Here is a 15,876-nt window from a genome sequence, read left to right on the forward strand (position 1 = left end):
TCAGAAGCCTGAAGTCAGGCATTGTCGATCCTAGCTGGTAAGGACCCACACCTTTATTCAGAGACAGTCCCATTAATATGCAGCTGGTGACTCTGAAACCACTTCAGGTGACACCTGTTATCTCTGTGAATGGGTAGGTAAATGCACAAAATAAACAGAGAAAAACTCTTTTTTGTTACAATAGAGGACAGAAAATAATGCAAAATGTACAGATAAACAGCCTGAACACTGTTGTTCTACACTGACCTAGAAGTATTTTAGGCCAAAACACCAGTCTGTGGTAATTCTACACTAACTTCTTTTAAGTGAAAGTGGATCATTGTATTATGACTACTTGAATAAATTTAATGGCCAGCTGACATTCCAGCAATGGATGCCTCAAAGTTGGACCATGCCTACTAGCTTCCATAGGTGGAAACAGGATGACAAAATCAGTAGTTACAGAGCACTTAATTGAAAGGTTCAAAGAACCTGCACATTCATGATGCATCCTGCTCTTGGGAGCAGTTTGCCCCTAAACCCCAATGCTGCATTTTCATTTACATTCTGAAAACAAAGGGTTTGAATTCTTATGCTATTGAATTTAACTTTAGCTGTGTCTCTTGCTTCAAGATTTTTCCCAGAAATCTCCAGTGATGCATAGAATAACTTAAAAATTGTAGAGTAGGATCTTTTGGTGGTGCAATTACTTTTTCTCTTTAATTCTCTTTTGAGAATGCCAAGAGTGGTATAAAGGATGCCAAGGAAGCAAAAAGGTGGGCAAGGAATCATGTCACTAAATTTCAATAGTCCAAATGTGCTTGAAAAATCTTGACCAAGAAGGAAGCAAGAAAAGCCCAGAGAAATGCTGACTTCAGAGGCTTCAGAAAAGAGTCAGATGGCTGCCACTACACATGACAAATCTACATCTGACTTTCTGGTTCTTCATGCTGATGGTTGCATAGAGCAATGTGCCCCCCTTATAACACTTTTTTATAAGAAGCTCAATTAATCCAGTTTATTAAAAAGTATCAAAGTATGAGTTTTGGATCGTACACCAGTCTTCTCTCACTTAAGCTAAAGGAGAATCCCTTCATTTGAGGAATAAATAAATTCTAGATAATCTTAAAAAAAAATAATTTCCAGCATTTAGAATTGTAGTAGGTTGTTGAACAAGGAGCCATGTTTGATATGAAACAAAAAAGCATGCATATCCACATGTGCAGCATTTGAACAAGTATTATTTGTCACAGTCTCCCCCAGACGCTATCAGAGCTCACAGAGAAACGCAATGGTTATTAAAGATGATTCACTACACTTATTAACATGACAAAGCACAAGAACCCTGAGCTAGTCATTAGAATGAATGAGATTTGATAAATAAAAGGCTTTTCCATGTTCTATAAGAACCCACTCTTGAGACCCCTTACTTTTTGTGAGCCCATCAGCTTTAGGGCATCGATGTACTCAGTAGTTTGTGTGAATTACTCATGAAGGGTCCCTCCCAGCTCATACTATTCTATTATCCAATGCCACTGGGATAGTGCAGAGAAGAGGCCAATCTTTGATTGCAATTGCTCAGTTAAAATTTTCACCTACGGAAGACACAGTATTGTGGTGCCAAGTCCAAGCTAGTGCATGTTTTAAAGGCATTTTTGCTGATTCCCTTCCTGCAGGAGAAAAGCAGAGCTTGCCAAAGTGACTTCCAGATGGAAAGTGCATCCCTGATCATATGTATCTACAAACAGACCAAGCTGGGCAGTCCTGAGGCTGCTCTCACTTGACCCAAGCGCAGAACCATCAGATTGGAACTCAGATTTGAGAAAGAAAGCCAAGTGAAAAATCACGTATTTTAACTGAAAAGTAATTAGGCAAAAACACCAGCAGATTGCAGTGGAAATTGAGAAGCCATAGAACAAACTGCTTCCATGGACCAAAGGATCCTTGTGGATTCCTTCCAACTCCAGATATTCTATGATTCTGTGATCTAAGGGTGAAGTCTTTCAGGATTAGACATTGAATGTAAGCTCTTTTCACATTTTTTTTTTATTTTAAAGCCAGGAAAGAAATAAAATCAGAAGTTTTACTCTTGCTTAGTCCAAGGGTGATATATTATTCATCCATAACTCTGAGGGTTTTAACTCTAGACCACTGTACAAGTACAAAGAAATACAAGTACAAACACGTAGGTCTGAGACATGCTCTCATTTACACAAAGGTAGGTCTGGACAGGCTCCTTTGATTTACCTCAGCCAAGAAGAACATTTCCCTGCCATGAAGCCAGGAATTGCTCCCAATTAAGAGCCTTGAACAGCAGTCTGCAGAACAAATTCCAGTCTCTCTGATGCCAGAGGAAGCCTCCATGGTGTGAAGCCTCATACAACCACCAGGAGAGGCTGAGCTCAAAATCAGGCTTTTAGGGAAACACTAAATGCAATACTGAACTGAGAAATATTTTAGTGACATTTACATTGAAGAACATACATGCAAAAGAGGTATATTCACAATCTACAATCACAAAATGCTGGGACTCTCTAAAGCCCGGACAGTACGCTGCTTCTGCTTCTGGTGGATAAGGAACAGGTTGTGTATGCTGTGTATTTCCCAGCCTTACAGGACTCAACCTTTGTTTCTAAATCAGTAGATATGAAATGGAGCCTTATATCTCATTCTAGACTACTTAAACTTGTCATGAAAAGACTTCTCAAAATTTCTCTTTTTTTCTCTCTCTTTAATATGTAACCCTAATCAGCTTCCTTAATGCATATATATTTGCAAAGGTTTTTGCAGACTTTAAAGTCATACTCAGAGAAGTCCTTCCTGAAACACCTTTGATGACTTTATAGCATATAATAAAATTAAAAACTACTCCTCAAAATGTGAATAAATGACCTAGAAAAACAAAACAGACAAGAGCAAAGCAATAAAATTATTCTAGGTACAGAACTTAAAATGAATTAACCTTATCTGAATCAGAATTGGTGTGATTAGAGTTGTTCCTGCCTTCTCGTAGGCTGAATAAAGGAGATTTTCTTAAGGAATTGATAGGACTTTCCCTTAAACAACGAACGCAAGTTCAACTGAATGCAAGCCAGAAAAAAACCCTGAAACTTATCTGGGAACCTGGAATATATTGTTGAGTACTGCCACAGAAACTGTCTGATTGAAAGTAACAGGGACATGATTTTACTGTGTGCTCCTCTACAGTGAGAGGCATCATATAAAGGATACCATTCAAAGTTAGCATACTCATGCGCATCAATAGAAACCACAGACAAGCCTCTTGTGGCTTCACTGATTGCTTAAGCCTGGCAGGTAAGGCTGGTCATTATTCTGAGCATGGAGGTAAGTTCAGAAATATGTCAATATGCATTATTGCAATCAACAGGCATTAGCGTACATCAGCGTGCATTACTGTAATCAAATTTCACAGCTCAACTGAACAACTAGGTCTGGCAGTCTGAAAAGATGGCAAAAGGTCCAGTAATGGTAATAAAGTGGTACTAGACTGTCCATGGAGGCACACAGCAGGTCTCTGCCAACAAAGTATAACTGCAATTTCACTGCAAGAATCAGTCTTGATGGTCTACAACAATCTTCATTAACTAGAAGCACATTATAGTGATCTCCAAAAGCAATAATTTCTGATGTCAGAATTAGAAACTAAAATTTATGATGCGTGCTCCATGTCCTGGAAAATATCTGCTTTTTCAAGCAGCTCTTCCTTAACTTTGGAACATTATCAAAGGCAGTTTGTGAGGGAAGAGAATTAATTTGTGAGAACCAAGCAAAAATTTCATCCTGACAGGTCAGAGTAAAGTAGAATTCTAACCCATACAGACTTTAGTCTTGGGATAATGTTTGAAAAACTCTAAAGGGGCTTGAGTTTCACTCAGAGTTTTGTTGAATTAATTCATATTGTGATTGCAGAGTCTCCATAGAGACCCTGGCTTCCTGGCTATACCAGATGAAAAAAATTGCACTGATAATCTGTAGGAAAACAACTATTTTCCTCGTGTCTGTTACAATCTGTTCAGCATGGAGTACCTAGGATTCTCACACAGGACTCTGAGAAGTTCAAAAACCCTCATCTTCCCTCAAGCTCCTTCATCCCATTATTTAGAACATTCAATGATTCACAGTGTTGACAATGCACTTTCTCTTGCAATTGTTTCCACCTCATTTCCAAAGCAGGATGTTCTGATGTTCTTATTCTTAGAAACATATTGACCCACCCCCCCAACAAAAAACTTCAAAGTCCAAAACCAAACAAAACCCTAGAGATTTTTTTCTATACACTGCAAAAATCTGTCCATCATTATGATAACCACATTCAGACAGTGGGGCAGGTTCCTGGCTGACACTGCCTTACACCATTCGGGCAAACAACATGACCTAGACCCATTAATGGGAATCACATATTGGTCCCTTCATTAATCTACATCACTTGTGTGGTTAGACCAGCACATTCCCATTCTTGTTGACTTTGGATGTGATGTTCTTATATTATTGCTCATGCAGTTCAGTGTTGCTTCAGCTGTAAACAAATACAGAGTTTAGCTGTGAATGAATTCCTTCCAGCTCAGGCCAGTAACAGCTCAGTAATGCCAAAGTCACCTGAACCGGCTTGCCATACACAGCATAGAAACCAGGGCTCACAATTTGTGTACTACCATAGCAAAGGAGGGACCGAGGGGGAAGAGAAGGCAAAAGGGAGAGACTCTGAAAGGATGCAAATGCTGACTCTCGAAGTCACCACAGTAAGCAGATCTGCACTTAGAAATACAGTTTTCAGACAAATGGGTATCCAAGCAGTATTTTTCTTGACTCAAAGCTGGTTTGATGTGACAAACATTTAAAAGCAGTAGTGCAGGACCAGTTCTAACTAATGAAATTAAAAAGTGAGTGGCAACAAACTTCCATTTCAGGATTCAGTTCTGTTCAACATCCTGGACAGATAAAATCCCAAAGTCTCAGAAATGTACTGGACTTGAAGAAGTTAGGTTTAGTTTTCAGGGGTACAGGGCTAGGCACAAAAAATTCATTCTCACAGCTGTGCCAAATCCCTGGAGGATGGTTTATCCTAAATCTGGTTTACTTCTCCTCCTTTTCCCTTAATCTGTCCATTTTCTCATTAAACATTTTAAAATCAAAGATGTCTTGTAACTCAGTGATACAAATGTGCACAAAATGATGATGTAAGGAATCCGGTTCACAGTCAGCACACAACTGCTACACAATACATCTAGGAAACCTGTCACATTGTCAGTCCATCCCAAGAATGTGTCTGACTAGAAACATTAGAAGAAACCCCAACAAACATTGCAAGATGGCAAGAGACACATAATAAACAAATTAATATGTTTATAAATCCTCTCCAAAGTTCCCAGAGGACCATGCTGAAATCCCAGGTGTACTAAACAAAGCCAGTGTAGTAGTGGGCTTGTTAACAGTCAGACTTCATGATCTTAAAGACCTTTCACAACCTAAGTGATTCTATGATCCTGCCGTGTCTCAGCACCCTTTTCCCCCTAAGCAACAATGGAATTCAGGCAGAGAAGGGTATCACCAGCATGGGTATGACCCCAACTGCTCCCATTTCCTACTGGGCATCCTGGCACTACTCTGCACACAGACAAAGATGGATCTTACCCATTACTCCCTGCCCAGTTGGTATCAGTCTATTTATTTTGTTCACAGAACCATTTATATATGGCTGAGACAAACAGCTCTAACTCAATTGCCAAAAATCCTCCACAACATTAATATTTACGAAGTGCTTCTTGTGGGTTCCATCTCAGTCTAAATATTATTTGTATCTTCAAGAAACACAAAGCTCTGAATAAGAAGATGAGAACAATCTCCATAAACACCAACATGTGTAATTCTTCTTGAAAGAACACTGAAAGCATACATTTTTAATGCTTTATTTTCGTTTCATCTCGGTTGCTTTAATATTCTTAGAATCTTGAGTACATTTTTTCTTTTAAATGCTCATATCCTTTCTATTTGTCAAACATTTATTTATCTCCTGCAACTTGTGCAGAACTCTAATTTAACACACTTTAGTTGGATCTCTTGTTTTCAGCAAGCATCACAAATTCTACTGTGAGCTCAGAAAGACACTGGCTGACCAAGCACACAGCATGGAGAACCATTGCTTGTGCAGATACCCTGCAAACATAATGGTTTTACATTTATTTTGACTAATAGCTGGTATCACAGTTTACAGTCTTAATTATCCTTATTTTTAAAGTAGTTATTTAGAACCCTGAAAGAGAAGAAGAAAGAAATCCTTTGGGACTGTTTCTACCCAGAAATAGGAATAGACTGTAGTGGCTTAATTCAATTACAGTAATTTAAATTCCTCCTTTAGCTTTTTGTCACTTGGAAAAAATACCACTAACCTCTGACTTGCTTTAAAGATTTAGATTTTATCACCAAATAGCGGTGAAATGGTAAATTTCTTGTTAGAACCTGAGCAATCACCAGAGATGCCAGTTCATGTTAAGAAGCTGGGAGACTGCATACTTCTTATCTTAAATCCAGGGTGAAAAAACAAAGATTTTAAATATTTAATAAGAAGAAAAATGCTCTAGAAATTGCTGTTCATGCACCTAAGGTTAGTGAAAGCACTGGAAGTTGGAAGAGGTAAAGCACTCATCCTAAAGCACATCAGCATTCAGTAAACCATCACAGATGATTTTTGAACTGGCAAGGGCAGAAGGACAACATTAAGAAAGCAGAGTGACTCTAGCCCTTCTCTCATCTTAAATAACATAGAGAGTGTCCATCCTCTCTGCTGGGAAGTCAGGGAAAGGCCACTGGTCTTTTATTAGGTCTTTTATTAGGCACTGGTCTTTTATTAGGCACAATGACCAGCCTAGACAACCAGAGCCTAGACAACCTTTTTTCACTCAGCTCACCATTTAACCACAGTGCACAGAATCTGAATTTGCATTTGTATCTTAGTCCAGTGAAGAACAAAACTAAGTGAGAAGCAAGAGAAAAGTCTCTCACAGGTAAAACACCACACAAGAGGAACAGAAGCAACAGTCCCTGACTTTCCATGGGGCTAAACTGCCTCAAAATGGAACGTGTGTGTGGTGCACACACCAGGGAAGCAGTACCAAGTAACTTTTAGTTGTCAGGTTTAATTAACTGGTTCTTAAAAGTGCCTGGTGCAAACAAAGCATTGAAGTCCCTTGGCTGATTATGACACCTCTTAGAATCTGATTAAGACATTCATCTGACTAGGAAAACACATGAGTCGGGTAACTCAAAACTAATGTCTTAACTTTAAGCAAATAAGTTGTTCCACGCAATTCAAGGCACACTGAGTATTTAAAGAGGTACTGCACCAGAGCTGACAGGTTTCTTCATGTTTTTAGTAGAGCTGAAAAACGTTTGAAAAGAAATAATCTCAATCCTTATCACCTACATGCACCTGAAAGTTTTATACCCTCTACTGAAAGCCATCTGTATCACAGGTTTAACACTCTGGTCCTTGATTGCCTGCATCATTTTTAAAATAAGAGAAAGGCTCCTCAATCACTCAGACATTTAAGATTTGGAGTTTCCACTATCTCCAGTTTCCTGTTTCTTTTCTTAATACTATTTAAATTGAACCGTTTTTTTTAAAATTCATTCAGTCTTAAAATCTTGCCTCTTTTTCTTTTTTTCAAACAATCCGAGGACACGGATCAAATCCATCTCAGTCTTTCCAATTGCTAAAAACGAGCAATCAAATAGCTGTGTGCATGCAAGTTCATAAGCTAAAAGCTATGCCAAGCATTCAGAAGACAATACTCTGGAATAATTCCCCACCTGGGTACTCACCCTGTACCAAGAGTACTAGTGCACGGTGTTAGCATACTACAGCTACAGCATCATCAGTTCCCACCAGCTTTTCTGGCTCTAGCTTCTCCAATTAGTCTGGTCTCATGCTGGAGAAGTCCAAGGGTCTCCAGAGTGTCTAAAAATCCATCCAACACTGGCTTGATTACTGATCCTGTCTGACCGCAGACAGTGCTGGGTTCAGTGCAAGGCACAATCTGATTACCTGAGGGTAATTTCTTACAGTGTCCTGAAATCACAGTCAGGCATTTAAAAGGATTTCTCCCAGAATCAAATACAATGACAAAGGAAAGGGAAATACGAATATGACCATCACAGTCCTGCCTAAGTTCAGCAAAGGAATGCAATTCTAATGAAACTCTTCTCTCATATCTTCTATCAACACGGAGCTACTAAGGGGAAATTAAAGAAATAAACTCACGCATTTTAGGTCTTCAAAAACCAAAGCCACATAAACAAAGCTGGGCTACACTAATGGGGACCCTGACAATAGATCCAGGAATCAAGAGTTAGTCATACAAAGGGCTGTGTCACATTTAAAAAATGAGCTGAAACTTCTGTCTGTGCTGTTTTAAAGCCACTCCGTACTTCAGCCCGAAGTGATGGCAAACATTTATTGACAGTTAATGCAGTGCTCCTGCGATGTATTATTAGGCACAAGCCCAGAGGCACAAGGCCAAGTGCTGTTAATCTCTTGGCGAGTGCCATAGTGTCTCAGATAGGCACTGCCTGAAAATATATGGTGATATTGCTAATGCTTTTTAAAAGGCAGGAGTCTTGAGTTTTCACAGAAACTGATAACACTGATTAGGCCACCAAAATAAAAGCATAATTGAAAAAGCCCTGCAACAGTTCACCCAGTTTCTAACCCCTGTTTCCACACATCAGGAGTGATGTACCAAAAAAAATACTACCTTCCTTTGCCTTACCTCATGATTTACTTCAACAGTGTCAAATCAGATCTTTCTTGCTTGGCTAAAAACCTTTCCAAAACAAGTGAAAACATCTATCAGCTTTTACCCAAGGGAAATGAATTGCTGAATATTCAATCGTAGGTTTCCTTCCAAATGCTCTGCTTGTTTGTTTTAGAGAAGCCTTAAGAAGAACAAATAAAAGGTTTGCAATCCTCTGAGCAAAGCTGACTTCTTTCTCTGAAGGTCACCCTCAAGTCATTTCAGAACCGTGGAAATAGCCAGGGGAGAGATAACCAGAGTCAAAAGACAGCTTTTCTTCTCAAGTAACTTTGGTGCTTCAGGCTGAACTAAAAAAATGCCCTCAGGTGGAGGTTTGCCACTTTTTATGGACCTATCCAATTTTACCCCGGGGAGAAAGATGCAGTAAGAAGTTCTTCTAGCAAAAATATCTGCTGCACAAGTGCATTAAAGAATGGAGAGATTGCCTTTTCAGAATGACTCTACTAGAAGTGATCAGGCTCGTCAAGGGTCTTATGGTCAGGTACTTTCTTCTTTGGGACAAACCTTAACCACTGTTTTCAGGGTCAGTGCCAAAGCTGGAATATTCAAACCATATGGTATAGACCTGAATCAAGACAGCCCCTTCATATTCCTTCAGAATTTACAGTGTGATCATAATAACATGCACTCAAATTGACAGTAATGCATTTAGCAAACATTAACTATGACTGCCTTGCCTATTCAGAGCAAATTTTGCCTAAGACCCAAACTGAAACTCATAATCACGTTAGCGATACATTTTATCTAGGAGATGTTGCAGCCTGACTAAAGACTCAATTCCGTGTAAACCTTGAGAAAGACCCGGGAAACCAGCGGGAGCTCTGCCTAAGCAAAAACTACAGGATCTGGGGCCCCTACGTAGCTCCATGCACGGGCACACCACCGTCATTCCAGTGACAGCTCCGCACACCCCGTTTCTGCAACGAAAGCGAATCGCCACCCAAAATCCCCAAGCAGGCAAGCGAACAAAGCCGCGCTCCGGGGCAGTCCGGGCAGGGCAGCGACTGCGCCCCGGCACAGCTCCGCACAGCGCCGCCGCCCCCGCCCAGCCCCGTTACCTTCTGCCGCGGCCGCGGTGCCGGGCAGGGCCGGCCGCGCTCGCTCCGCTCCGAGGGCAGGGCAGGGCAGGGCAGGGCAGGGCAGGGCAGGGCAGGGCAGGGCCCCAGCCCGGGGCAGGCGGCAGCGCTTCGCCCCGGCTCTGGTAGCGCCTCTCGCTCCGCGCACGGCTCGGGCAGGGACGGGACCCGGTAACTTCGCGGACGTTGCGGCCGGCCAGCGGCGGAGTTGCCTCTATCCAGCGCCGTTCCCTCGCCCAGCGGGTGCCCCCGGCCCACCCGCCCGCAGCCCCTCTCACCTCAGGCACTGCCTCCTCCCCGCCGGGACCGGGGACGGCGCCGGCTGCTCCCCGCTCCATCGCCTCGCCCCGCTCCCTGCTCGCTCCGGCTGCTGCGGCCCCGCTCGCCGCCGCAGCCCCAGCGCCGGCCCCGGAGCGCCGCCTGCCGCCGGGGCACGGCCCCCCCGCCCCCGGAGCGCCGCTGCCCCGGCCGCCCTGCGAGCCTCAGGGGGCACCTCCTGGCCGGGCAGCGGCGCTCATCTTTCATGCATGTCTTTAAGCAGCAGCCCCCTGCCCTCATCGGGGCAGCGCGGGCCCCGCTGCCCGGGCCGCTGGCGTGAGTTGCCCAAGCACTCAGCCGAGCCCCACCGTGACGCGCTTTGAAGCGGCGAACGCGCTCCCCCGGGCGCCGGACCTGTGCTGGCTGCGCTGCGGTCCCGGCTGAGTTTCCCGCTCCGCTCCGATCCCGCGGGTGGTTCCGTGCAGCCGGCAGGTGAGCGCTGTCAGCGAGCCCGCGGGGCGTGCCAGGCGCTTCCCAAGGCGGGGAGAGCCCTTTCCCCGAGTTTCTGCCCCTGCCCGGCGCAGCCGGAGCCCGTCGCGGAGGCGAGAGCGGTGCCGGCAGCCCGCGGCCCGCGGGGACGGTGTCCCGGCAGAGCGCGGCTTGGCTCGGACCCTGTCCCGAGCGCTGGCGGGGTTCGTGTGTGCCGGGGCTGCCAGGAGCCCTCGGGGGGAAAAGTGGGGAGCGGCGTTCACAGAAGGTCGGGCGGAGACATCATTGCCCCGCTGGATGTCTCCGATCTGCAAGCGGGCGCTTGCGGGAGGGTTAAGCCTTTGGATGCTGGTGTGAGTGCTCAGGCTCTGCCGGCGCGTACACCGCATGTACACCGCCGCAGGATGCCGCTCCACCGGGCAAACAAAAAGCACACCTCACTCGTAAGTTCTATGGTTTTAGTAACGAGGATGCTCTACCCCGACCCCACCCTCTCCTCTCCTCAACCTCGATCGATACCAAGTTACAACCTAATTGTAAGGATGGAAATACATTTCCTGAGGTGTCTCTTATCTCCTGCCAGCTTTTTTCAAAATGCCTCTGTAGCTAGTACCTGAATCCAGATTTTTGTCAGTCTTAACACATTTTATTATTTTATTTTATTTTATTTTATCTTGATCCTGGCATTCATTAATTTTAATTTTTAGTATATTTTAGAAAAATGTTTCCTTCCCTTCCTCTTGGCAAAAATTCTGGCTAGTTCTGGCATCTGTCATGATTTTTGCCTCTTAATACTGAAGCAAAGATTATGTGTGTATTAATTAGTTTTGTTTCTCAGTTAGTGGATCAAGTGCAAGCATTTGTTAGGTCAAACTTGATAAAAAGTGTCAGTCCCAGGCAGCCCCTTGTCTCTGCAAGGAACCAACTCTGTCTCAGAGAGAGCAGGACGTAGTTCTGCCAATGGTATCTGTCGCTATTATGGAGATTCTCTTGGTACATGTATATGCATTTCATGGCTTTTACTAATTATTGCTTACAACCATTACAAAATCGATCAAGTTTCATGGGAACAATTAATTGCTCTCAAAGTATTTAGTTTTCAAGATAGCAGTGAAGAAGTAATTGGCGATTAAGTACATTTCCTTCTGATTTCATTTCATATTCTGGTTGTCTTGCATTATGTACAGACAAACAATCAGGACCTTGCTCATGGCCTTCTCAGCTCCATTTCAGCACTGCTTCTTGCATGATCTCCATGAATCTCTCCCCTCTGCTCTCCCACTGAGGTCTGGAAGTGAGACAGGCATCACAATATGTGACCTTGTTTGTATCAGTGTTGAAGAACTATTTGAAACCATTCCTCTTTCTCATACAGCAATTTTCATTTTATTATTTAAATAATATTATTTTCATTTTTCTGCTGCTTGACAGCACAGATAGCCTGGAACATATTTCCCCTGGCATGAGATTTTTGTGCACTTACTTTTCTGTGCCATTTCTATTTATTTATTTAACATGGATTTATCCCACCTGCATATGGCTTGTATTTCCTCAAGATAATCTGTGTTAAAATACACAGAGGTATGTATTTCTTTCCTTTCCCCTCCCCCTCCAATTCCCTATAAGTAATTTGACAAGGCTATGGAGATTAGGATCTCACTTCTATTCACAAACTGATGTGGTACTATTATCTTCAGAGGTTACCTTTCAGCTTGCACTGGAGATTAGTTGTACATCCCCAGAAGTGACAGGTGTAATTCCACTTTTAATAATTCCAAAATATTAAGCAGTGTTCCTTCTCCTCCACCCCCCAGTTCCACTTTACTTCACTGATGATAGTGAAGAGTAAAACTGAAGATCAATAGCAGAATGTTATTTATGGGGTCCATGCCACTTACCATTAAAAATAATACAACTCCAGTTTTCTAAACTGATGGGGAGAAGGTTGCATGGAGCAGTTAACAGTTTGGACAGGGTCAAAATTGTGCGGTCTTGGCATTACTTTTGTTGAGAATTGGGTCTCTGGCTCCAGCCTTTTTCTCTCAGTGCTGTTGCTTTGGTGCTGCTTTGTGCTCCTGTTCCTTGAAGGCCGTGTCATGTGCGCTATTCCCGACTCACACAGCACCCACAGCTGCAGCAGGGAGGCTACAGGCACCATTCCAACCCTCCCAAAGACCCTCACCTCTAGAAGTGGGCCACAAAAGATGAATTGGCAGCTTTGTTTCATGTCTATGCCTATAGAGGATAGGGACAGCAACCATTCCTTCTTACTCTTTCTCCTGGACTAGCTTGGAGTAAATACAATTGAGTTTGGTTTACAATCATACCTTTCTACTGCAATTGAAAATGCATTTATATAGCTTTCTGTGAGGAGCTCTCTTTATACAGGTGTGTGGGTGCAGCCTCATCAGTCTTCCAGTTTAAAAATTTAATTTTCTGCTTGGACGTGGTCCTGCTTCAAATGAAATTACCATCTGAAGTCCCAAAAATTTCAGAGGAATATGATTAAATGCTTTGCAGGTGTGTTTACCCATTTCTTTCCAATCCATCCCACTAGTGTTGCTATTGCTTCTGTTCCACAGATGGCAGCTTCAGTGGCAGTGACATGGCAAATGCAGAAGACAAAGCATACCTCTGTTTCACTTCTTCAATTAGTTTAACATTTCTTAAATATGCTTAATTGTTTTTAGAAAGTAATAAGTATTAAGCCACTTGCTTACACTGCTCACCAAGACCTACTTTTGTAAAGCAAAAAAAAGCAGATTTAAGTGCAATACTTTAGGGGCTTTTTAAAATCTGAAATCTGAGAAAAGCTGGAATATTATCCCAGAGCTGTGAAAGAGGAAAGGATATACTTTTTCCTTTTGATTCACAACAGAATAACTCCTAGAATTGTGTGGTTGTTGCTGTTGTTGTTGATTTGTTTTGGTTATTTTAGCATCTCAGTTGTACTGCCATGATGAATTTGGTTTAGGATTTGTGTCATCTAATCCAGAAGCTATTTTACAGGTCAATAAGATGCTTCATCTGGGTGTCAATAAGCCCTCTTCAAACACATTCAGCTTCTCAGCACTTGTTTGGGATCAGCAGTCTTAGGGATAAGAATTTATGCACGTATTAGTACATGTGTTTTACAGATGGAGAACCTGTTAAATTAGTTCACCGTGGTTACATTAGTTCACCAATTACCAAAGAAACAGAATATGGGCAGAGGCAGTAAGAACCTGCACTAAAGCTGTAATTTTCTAGTTTCACCCTGGTGTCCCAGTCAGGCAAATTGTTTTAGCTGCAAACTGGTACAGCCCCATCTGTCTGGAAGGGACTAGGTAGAGAATTGGAAGCTTTTGCAGAGTATGTGCCTAAAAATGTGGCATCAGGCAGGAGGTGAATTCTACATGTTAGAAAGAGGAGTATACCTAAAAGAAGGTGTCACAAAAAGGAAAAGAAAGGTAATGGTGACCATGACACCTGGGATGTGTGTAGACTGTGGAGATGGTTATAGAAGCTTGCTCCTTGGAGATTGTGGCAGGAACAAAAGGAGGCTCCTGGAAGCCTAACTCCCACTCTTCAGCTCTCATAGCAGACAGAAATCCCAGAGATGGGTAAGTGAATATGTCTGTGAAGACTCCATTGAGCACGATTATTGTAATGGTCGATTGTCACAAAGTGCTGCTGAGTGTGTTTTTGAAGGGAGAGAGAGGCAGATAGCAAAATTTTGGTGGTACCTGTCATGGAGATAATTATTTTTGTAGCTGAAGGGAGGGAAAACAGGAAAGGGAAATGGAGCATCTCTTGCTTCAGGTAAAAGTGATTTTTCAAACAGGAAAATAATTAAGCTGAACTTCTATTTACATGACTGCAACTGATTCTATTTGGGGCAACTGATCGGAACAAGGTTCTCAGAGCTAAGAAATTATACTGCAGGTATCAATGCAGAAGGGAAGGATGATATAATTGTATCAATGACAGCAGATGCAGTAGTTTTTCCCTCAAGTTATTTGTGACTAAAGTGGTCATGCTCTTGTGCAAAATATTATATGATCTATTAGAACAGTAGCCAGGCGTATACATTACATAAATATGGACATATGCATATATTACATAAATATAGTATTTTCTCTGTACTTACCTTCTTCTGTATAAAAAGGTACCAAAGGCAGAATTTAGAGCTTCCTGAAAACTATTTATATAAATTATATAACATGTTGCAAGCAGGATGTACTTTTACATTAATGACAATTTTTCAAATTATTTCCGGGAAAATTATTCAGGTTGGAAAATCACAAGAGTTAAATTCAAGAAAGCAAAAGGAAATCTAGAAAGTTACAGAAGACGTAATAGAGCTACTGTGGCAATAGCTATTGTGGTGATCACTTGTGAACACTCTATATCCTTTCTGTGTGGAAATAATATTGCTGTGAGTTACAGCTCTGGTATTTCCTCTTCTGTTAGATATCAGGCTGTGTTTTTCTAATTTTGCTGAGAGTCACAGCAATGAATTTGTATCTCTGTAATCTCTTGCCTCAAGTTGCAAGAGCAACAAACAAAAAAAGTCGTAACAAACAGCGTACAAGTCATCTTCCAACTATAGCTAAACTAAATTTTAAGGTAGTATATGCAAACCTCCCCTGAAAAAGAAAACTTGTTAAGTAAAAGGTGTTTATCTTCTTCTGGGTCTGTTTATTGCCAGAGTCATGGGGTTGGTGGAGGGGAGAGTAACTCTGCCAAGCAAGAAACTCTTAGCTATTTGGCTCTTTGATTTGCAAATGAGACCCAGGTATCCATATTAACACTTAGCAAAACTGGAGCCTTATGACAACAACATGTATAGTTCGATTTCAACTTTTTCCAGGTCAGATGCAAACTTATGCTGAAAACTGTCCCTCTGTAGAGATTGACCAAGCTGCTAAGCCCATGGGCTGGCACTGACTGCTGGCCACATCATGTGCTCAGAGATTGCTTGTCTACAAAGGAGGTAAAAATCAACATATGTCCGCCTCCGTGTTGGTATGACAAATCCCAGCAGCCATACTCAGACTGAAAAGACATTTTGCTAGTGTGGGGGTTTGCCCACTCAAAACACCAAGGCAGAAAACATTTTATAAATGGGAAGAAATACAGAGCATAAACTGGAAGCAATTTGGAAATTATATTTTTTCTCTCAAATCAAACATAAGCACCCAACACTCTGAGATGGAAGCATAATTACTGAATAAAGATATGGTCAGGCAGCCAGACAAATG

General features: G+C 42.2%; 1 protein-coding gene across 3 annotated transcripts in view; it reads right to left on the reverse strand.

The window, feature by feature from the left end:
* KCNG2 (potassium voltage-gated channel modifier subfamily G member 2) overlaps window positions 1-10,888 on the reverse strand; it is a 53,180-nt gene extending 42,292 nt beyond the window's left edge. The window contains exon 1 of one of the 3 annotated variants that reach the window (XM_038163486.1): window positions 10,559-10,888. The gene's annotated coding sequence lies outside the window, so the exon portion shown is untranslated. Of the gene's footprint in view, window positions 1-10,164; window positions 10,475-10,512 lie in introns of those variants that run through there. The other 2 variants (XM_038163493.1, XM_038163476.1) reach the window with 2 other exon arrangements.
* Between the last annotated feature and the right edge of the window lie 4,988 nt (window positions 10,889-15,876).

The sequence above is a fragment of the Motacilla alba genome, chromosome 2 (genome assembly GCF_015832195.1).
Source record: "Motacilla alba alba isolate MOTALB_02 chromosome 2, Motacilla_alba_V1.0_pri, whole genome shotgun sequence".
Lineage (NCBI taxonomy): Eukaryota > Metazoa > Chordata > Aves > Passeriformes > Motacillidae > Motacilla > Motacilla alba.